General features: G+C 43.6%; 2 non-coding genes across 2 annotated transcripts; one reads left to right on the top strand and one right to left on the bottom strand.

Moving 5' to 3' along the window:
* Positions 1-1,999: 1,999 nt before the first annotated feature.
* TRNAS-AGA (transfer RNA serine (anticodon AGA)) lies at positions 2,000-2,081 on the bottom strand. The gene has a single exon. It is a non-coding gene; the product is annotated as a tRNA-Ser (tRNA).
* Positions 2,082-7,758: 5,677 nt separating this feature from the next.
* TRNAS-AGA (transfer RNA serine (anticodon AGA)) lies at positions 7,759-7,840 on the top strand. Its single transcript has one exon. It is a non-coding gene; the product is annotated as a tRNA-Ser (tRNA).
* Positions 7,841-8,850: the final 1,010 nt, after the last annotated feature.

Below are 8,850 nucleotides of genomic sequence, written 5' to 3'. Positions count from 1 at the left end.
TTTTTATTCTTAAGGCCTTGTAGTATGGGTAATTATGTCCCTGTTTATTCTTTATAGTCTTAGGGTAACTGTGTCTAAGTTTTGCTTTCCTTTGGGAACAGTACACAAACTAATTGTGGAACCTTAAAATATATCTCGACCGTGTAGGAACACTCTGAAGTGGGGTCACCCCAGGAGTGGACGGGCGTAACTATTTATGTCAAAAGCAACTGGTTTCCTGTTCGAGGCTAGCCTCTTGTATCCTAGAGAAGAGACTTCTATAAATTGTACCCGAACAGGAGCATTTAAGCTCTTTCGTATGTTATTTAACGACTGGGAGTTCCTCCCAAGTTATTTTGTAACTGATTTAGGAATTATATCTGTGGTGTAGTGGGTAGTGTGATTCATCGGGAGGTCAACTGAGTAAAGGGGGTTTGATTCCCTCCTCAGCCATATGAGATACAAGAAAATATCATAGTACCAACTATTCAGCCCGCTAAATCGGTGCCTTATGGTACAATCGGTTTGTCAATATGACGTACCGTTTAGCAGCAGTTAATCTATAACTGAAGGTCTGCAACATTGTAAACATGCATATACTTTCGTATGGCGATCTATGTATATATATATATATATATATATATATATATATATATATTCACTGATGTCGATATGTAGCGATCGAAAAAGGGTGTGTCTGCTATTCTAACCAATACTCCCCACATCGACTTTGAGTGGCAGTAGGAATGGAGTCCTTCTCCAAGTCCTGTGAAAGTGGCATTAGTAAGGAGCGCCTACCATTGTAATGAATAATTCCCTTCTCGATTTGACTTGCAGGAGGCAAGGGAGCAAGCAATTTTGTTCAAAATTCCCCTACCTGATTGTGTTTGGCTATACCCAAGGATGCCACCATTATAAACAAGTGTACCCATCTAAAATGTGACTGGCATTATGCATAGTGGCTTACTATTTTAATGGAAACTCGCCATCTCGGTGTGACTGGCAGTAAGCAAGCTGGAAGTAGGAAGAGGGGCTATCATTATGATAATAGCACAACTCAATTTAGACTGGCAGTAGGGAAGCTGCCTGCCATTATAATAAAAGCTCCTCAACTATAATCTGTCGGCAAATAGGAAAAAAGAAGTACTCTTCACAGTTGATATTTTCCTTTTTTAAGGTTATATATACTAGCAAATGTACCCGTGCTTCGCTACGGTACTATACATTGTATACGGATATTGAAGTAAATTTCTGCACATGCAGTGAATATCATTCTTTTATTACGTGTCTCTTAGCGTTATCCCCAAATCTAATGTGACCGCGCAGTGGGCAATGGAGCCTGCAATTATAATAAAAACTTCCTAGTCGTTTGTGAATGGAAATTTACTTCGATATCCGTATACAATGTAGAATACCTTAGCGAAGCACGGGTACATTTGCTAGTATAATGATATAACCTTAAAAAAGGAAAATATCAACTGTGAAGAGTACTTCTTCTTCTTCTTCATCTGTTTACCCTCCAGGGTCGATTCTACCCTCGGACTCAGCGAGGAATCCCACCTCAAGGGCAGTGTAGTAGCGCGTGAGATATTTGGTCGAGGATACAACTGGGAAGGATACACATTAACACTCCCTGTCGGCCTCACCTGCTATGCTGAACAGCGGCCTTATGGGGGATGGGAAGATTGGAAGGGATAGACAAGGAAGAGCAAAGGAAGCGACTGTGGCCTTAAGTTAGCAACATCCCGACATTCGCCTGGAGGAGAAGTGGGAAACCTCGAAAAAACACTTCGAGGATGACTGAGGAGGGAATCGAACCCCTCTATTAAGTTGACCTTCCGAGGGTGAGTGAACCCCGTTCCAGTACTCGTACCCATTTTCAAATTTCGTGGCAGAGCCGGAAATCGAACTCGGGCCCCCGGGGTGGCAACTAATCACACGAAGCACTACACCACAGCGACGGACATACATTATGTCCGTTATTTACCATTGTAAAAAAAACGGAAGAAAGAAAAATCTTCGCAGTCGGTAGGACTCGAACCTACGCTCCCAAAGGGAATCTGATTTCTAGTCAGACGCCTTAACCACTCGGCCACGACTGCACCTACGCTGGGGTGAAAATGTATGAAATACACAAATACCGTGAATAGCACACACGCTGTGTGTTGTTTGCTGGGATATCAGCACTGTAAATTGAAATTACCCACACCATCTCCCCATTGTGACACCCTCGCACTGCATTCACAAGTAAAAGGTATTATTAGTCTATTCTCATTATTATTATTATTATTCTTTCTTTCTTAATATGTTTACCCTCCAGGGTTGGTTTTTCCCTCGGACTCAGCGAGGGATCCCACCTCTACCGCCTCAAGAGCAGTGTCCTGGAGCGTGAGACTTTGGGTCGTGGGATACAACTGGGGAGGATGTCCAGTACCTCGCCCAGGCGGCTTCGTCTGCTATGGTGAAATAGAGCCTTGTGGGGGGGATGGGAAGATCGGAAGGGATAGACAAGGAAGTAAGAGGAAAGCGGCCGTGGCCTTAAGTTAGGTACCGTGCCGGCATTTTTCGTGGAGGAAAAGTGGGAAACCATGGAAAACAGTTTCAAGGATGGCTACTCATTTGACCTCCCGAGGAATCAGATTGAGTTAGAAACGTTGAATAGGGTGAAATTTCGGTAAGATTGTCTCACAGTGCATTACTTTCCGGATTGTACAGGAGGTAGACCCGCCCCGTTCATTTAAACGAAGCGCCTTCGATAAGGCCCTCTTTAAAGTAAAACTGGAAACGAGTCGTGCATGAAGCTAGAACATTTCACATTCACAACAGGTGTCGCTGTATAAACGTATGTCTGTGCCCTCTGGTGTAAAGATGAACTATTAAAGTTCTAGATAATTTGTTTATGTTTCCTAAACTGAATTATTTATACTTTCTTCTTCTTCTTCTTCTTCTTCTTCTTCTTCTTCTTCTTCTTGCGTTCCGGCCTTCTAAGGACCACGTTACAATTTCAATTGTTCCTCCTTAGTTGTTCTTTCCTTTTTTTCCAGTATTCTTTCATTGTTTCACTGTGTTTCTTTTTCCTGTCTTCAGTCCACTTTGTGCCTGTTTTCTTTTCCTTCCTCCCTTGGAATCCTTCCATTTGTAAGACTTTCTTCCTAAAAATCTTTCTTTCCAATAATTCTTCTTCTCGTATGTTGTTCCTTTCCAGGTCTTTCTTGACTTCTTGAATCCAGGTGGTAGTTGATTTCTTTTCCCAAAGGTACTTGAAGATTCGTTTAGTTAGTCTATTGTCATCCATTCTGTAAATATGTCCAAGAAATAGCAATCTCCTTTTTCTTATGGTTTGTGATATGTTTTCTACGTTCTGGTAAATTTCATTGTTACTTCTTAATTTCCAAAACTCTGCAATTCTTGGAGGACCTAATATTTTCCTTATAATTCTTCTTTCTAATATTCTAATATTTCTTTGTTTTTTGTGTGTTAACATTTATAACACTTATATCTCTTCTCGCCAACTCAACGCGTTGACCTATAAAAATTTGTGTACATTTATTTATTCACCAATGAGAAAATATTGGTATTTATTTGATTATCCAATGAGAATTGGGGGTGTGTCAGGGCCTTAGCCCAGAGTTTCCTAGAACCGTCCCCTCGTCTATAAAAGCTGGCACATTTTCGGACCAGGTTTTCTGAGTGATCACTCCAGTCTGGAGCGTGTTCATAAAGGAGCCTGAGGCGCCTGGTCCATCTTCGAGAGGTCCACCAGCTCAAGGTAATGGCAGATTCAGTATAAACTAGCTCGAGGGGAAGGTTTCCAGTCTTAACAATTTAAATTTTCTTTTCTCCGGTGTAAATTTCGAACTTTAAATGTAAATTTCAAACTAGTCGAAAGAACTTAACCGAAATCAGGGAATAGAGAGCGAGATACCCTCTCGAATTCACTTTCAACTGGCTTTTAAGGTGACTATGATTTTGTACATTTTCTATGTTGTAATATCCGTAACTTAAATATTCTCTCCATCCAGTGACCTCAGTAGTATAGGCATAGCCTCCGTAACGTCGGGCCACAAGCCCAACTAGGGTAAATTTCTAGAAGTGCAAGAGATCGCCTCCTTTCCATTTTGGTTTTGCGCCAGTAAGTTGTCTGTTAGGTCATCAGCCCATAGGCTGGTTGGATCCTCAATTAGCACCATCAAGGGCTATGCAGTTACAGTGAAACAGCAAAGACCAATGGCAGAGCCAAAATGAGGCGTACTATGCAAGATGAGGAGTGAGGTAGTTTCCCATTGCTTTCCTCACTGGGCCAGAAAGTGTCACTGCAGCACGACTGATCCTATGAGCAACACCTTTTGTAACAGTCAGACACTATTTGTGCTCCGAATGTCATTATTCAGCACTACCCATACCCCAGCAACTGCCATACTGTCACAGCCATGGATGAGACTGGGACTTCAGTGGAAGCTACACTTTGCTCTGGGCTGTGCCAAGAGATGGATACAAAAGTACTACATCCATCAAGAAATGGCAACAAGCGGGGCCAGTAAGTTAACCTTCTGTTTTTACCAAATGCCGTCAAGAATTGGTACGTGCTAACTATGTTACAATCAATGCCATTCCTTTTCATGGTAAAGATACCAGAGTGTTGAGCAATTATGACAATGAAATTTTGTAAACTGTAGGTTGTGCCTTTGATAGGCCTGGAGATTTTTGGAAATAGAGTCCTAAGTGTAAAGTTATAGAGCGAAGACGCTCTTCTTATTAATGTAAATGTTGAACGGAAGGCTGGGATGTTATAATGTCCGGAGAGTTGTCTCCTATCTAGGAGCAAAGGTGCTCTTGTAAGAGATATTATTGAATGGAGTAGTGGTCGCTCTTGATACATTGGCAAGGTTGGAGCTTCCAGCTCGCATTGTTAATTAGTGGTGTTTAATTATTCTATGAATCCATAATAGTACTTCTCGAGATCATTGCTGTACCTGCATTTTGTTATTCGCTTAGCAAGTTGTTTTTGTTAACAACTGAAACGAGCAAAGAAATAAAACTGCCAATTTGAAAGTTTTAAATCAATTTTCTCTCTACACCTATTCATGCCCGCACCTTCTTTCACCCATGTAAATGACGGTATCACCGTAACACGGATAATTATGTGACAACTACAAACATAGCATTTGGTTCCCATGCCTACTGGGTGGGCCAATGTCCGTGTAGAATTTTATGATTCTATCTTCCCTATAAGTGATTCTTCTTCTTCTTGTTATTTGTTTACCCTCCAGGATTGGTTTTTCCCTCGGACTCAGCGAGGGATCCCATCTCTACCGCCTCAAGGGCAGTGTCCTGGAGCGGGAGACTTAGGGTCAGGGATACAACTGGGGAGAATGACCATTATCTCGCCCAGGCAGCCTCACCTGTTATGCTGAAGAGGGGCCTTGTGGGGGGATGGGAAGATTGAAGAGGGAAGGAAGGGGCTGTGGCCTTAATTAGGTACCATTCCGGCACCTGCCTGGAGGAGAAGAGAGAAACTACGGAAAACCCCTTCCAGGATGGCTGAGCTGGGAATCGCACCCACCCTCTCTCAGTTGATCTCCCGAGGCTGAGTGGATCCCGTTCCAGCCCTCGTACCACATTTCAAAATTCGTGGCAGAGCCGGGCATCGAACCCGGGCCTCATGAGGAGGCAGCTAATCACGCTAACCACTACACCAAGCTACTAATTTATCTATTAAAAAAACCTGTTCCTGCGAACTGATGTGCAGTCGTGGTCGAGTGGTTACGGCGTCTTATTATGTATAGGAATCAGATTCGCTCTGGGAGCGTAGGAGCGAGTCGCACCGACGGCGTAGATTTTTATGCCCCCATTGTTCACAATGCTAAATTACTGGAAATTGTTAAGAAAAACTTCGCATGATTATGCCTTTACTTTTGGAAAGCCTCAGCTGTCATCATTAAGGTGCCGAACATGTAGGTAGTCCGCCCCACTAATACACTGAATTGTGGACAAAACCTCCCCCCTTTTCCCAGACTACAGATTTCCAACTCATAATTCAACTTTCGTATAAATAAATAGAAGTGTACGAATATTCCGAATCTGCGGTGTAGTGTTTAGTGTGACAACCCCCGGAGGCCCGGGTTCGATTGCCGGCTCCGCTATGAAATTTGAAAAGTGGTACGTGGACTCGAAGGGGGTCTACTTGGCATCGGGAGGTCAAGTGATAGAGACAGATTCGATTTCCACTTCAGCTATTCTTTGAGTGGTATTCCATGGTTTCCCAATTCTTCTCCAGGCATTTTCCGGGGAACGGCCGCTTCTTTCCCTCTTCCTAGTCTATCCCTTCCAATCGTCCCATCATCCCACAAGGCCTCTGTTTAGCAGGTATCCGCTGAATCCAGTGGAAAAACCAACCCCGGACGTTGAACGGATTAAGAATTAGAGAAAGAAAGAAAGAAAGAAAGAAAGAAAGAAAGAAAGAAATAGCTAAGGAGACAACAACGCTTGTAGAAATTATTGTATTTTAAATATTTGATACATTCGGGTGACTAGAATGGAATCTTCTTTTTCTCCTTCTGCGGGGCCTAAAAACAACCGTTATGAAGATATTGGCATCACAATACCCCGCTCTAGGAATCGGATGAAGAAATGATCGGCCGTAATCATGACGTCAGCTCAAGTATTCTACAGTAGAATACAGGCCTGGTGTTCGAAGTAGGCACGTGCGTAAATGTTTTCAAATGTTATTAAATTTTATGTACTTCTTTTTCACATGTAGGATATAAGTTTTAAGAATGTATCCTTTCATTATATCTAATTTGTTTCATCATAATTTAATGTAATCACTCATCATTCCTGTATTATTATTATTATTATTATTATTATTATTATTATTATTATTATTATTATTATTATTATTATTATTATTAATTTAATTGTCCGGCTCCATGGCTAAATGGTTAGCGTGCTGCTCTATGGTGATAGGAGCCCGGGTTCGATTCCTGGCAGGGTCCGGAATGTTAACCGTAATTGGTTATTTCGCTGGCACGGGGGCTGGTTGTATGTGTCGTCTACAACATCATTTCATCCTTATCACAACGCGCAGGTCGCCTACGGAGGTCAAATCAAAAAACCAGCACCTGGCGAGCCGAACTTCTCCTCGAAAATTCCCGGCACTAAAACCCATACGCCATTTCATTTCATTTACCTAATTTGTATTAAATCTAATTATTGTAAAGTAATACATTGTAATATATATATACTTCAGAGCCTGGTCAGATGGAAGAGTAGGCCTGAAGGCCTTAACCTTACGAGGGTTTTTTTTCTAGTTGCTTTACGTCGCACCGACACAGATAAGTGTTGTGGCGACGATGGGACAGGAAAAGGCTAGGAGTGGGAAGGAAGCGGCCGTGGCGTTAATTAAAGTACAGCCCCAGCATTTACCTGGTGTGAAAATGGGAAACCACGGAAAAACGATCTTCAGGGCTGCCGACAATGGGATTCGAACCTACTATCTCCCGAATACTGCATACTCGCCACACTTAAGCGACTGCAGCTATCGAACACGGTTGTCAGGTACAATAAAACATAACTAACTAAATAACCTCTACTGCCTCCAGCCCTCGTACCACTTCTCAAACTTCGTGGCAGAACCGGGAACTGAACTCGGGCCTCCGGTGGTAGCAGCTACTCGTACTAACCACAATAATATGTTAGACTTTTGAATGGTCCGGTCCTTTAGCTGCTGCCAACCTACTAATTTATTTATCTACAATAACCTGTTTCTGATAACCATGTGCAGTCGTGGCCGAGTGGTTAAGGCGTCTGACTAGAAATCAGATTCCCTCTGGGAGCGTAGGTTCGAGTCCTACCGACTGCGAAAACTTTTCGTGCTCTCATCTTTTACAATGCTAAAATACTGGAAATTGTTAAGAAAAACTTCACCTCAGCTGTCATCAATAAGGGACCTAACATGTAGGTAATCCGCCCCACTAATACATGGAACTGTGGACAACCCTCCTCCTCTTTTCCCAGACTACCGGTCCGACGTAAAGCAAATGGAAAAAAAAATCCCAGACGACAGATTTCCATCATATAATTCAACGTTCACATAAGTAAATACATAAGTACCGCCTCTGTGGTGTAGTGGTTAGCGTGATTAGCTGCCACCCCCCGAAGGCCCGGGTTCGATTCCCGGCTCTGCCACGAAAATTTGAAAAGTGGTACGAGGGCTGGAACGGGGTCCACTCAGCCTCGGGAGGTCAACTGAGTAGAGGTGGGTTCGATTCCCACCTCAGCCATCCTCGAAGTGGTTTTCCGTGGTTTCCCACTTCTCCTCCAGGCGAATGCCGGGATGGTACCTAACTTAAGGCCACGGCCACTTCCTTCCAATCTTCCCATCCCTCCACAAGGCCCCTGTTCAGCATAGCAGGTGAGGCCGCCTGGGCGAGGAACTGGTCATTCTCCCCAGTTGTATCCCCCGACCAAGAGTATGAAGCTCCAGGACACTGCCCTAGAGGCGGTAGAGGTGGGATCCCTCCCTGAGTCCGAGGGAAAAACCGAACCTGCAGGGTAAACAGATGATGATGATGATGATGAAATACATAAGTATACCAATTGTCCGCCTCTGCGGTGTAGTATTCAGTGTGACATCCCCGGAGGCACGGGTTCGATTCCCGGCTCTGCCACGAAATTTGAAAAGTGGTACGAGGGCTGGAACGGGGTCCACTCAGCCTCGGAAGGTCAATTGAGTACAGGGGGGGGGGGGGTCGATTCCCTCCTCAGCCACCCTGGAAATGGTTTTCCGTGGTTTCCAACTTCTCCTCCAGGCAAATGCCGGGATGGTATCTAACTTATGGCCACGGCCGCTTCCTTCCCTCTTCCTTGTCT

Source organism: Anabrus simplex, chromosome 3 (assembly GCF_040414725.1).
Source record: "Anabrus simplex isolate iqAnaSimp1 chromosome 3, ASM4041472v1, whole genome shotgun sequence".
Classification (NCBI taxonomy): Eukaryota; Metazoa; Arthropoda; class Insecta; order Orthoptera; family Tettigoniidae; genus Anabrus; species Anabrus simplex.
The sequence above is the reverse complement of the archived record's forward strand: the minus strand, read 5'-3'. Positions and strand labels throughout refer to the sequence as shown.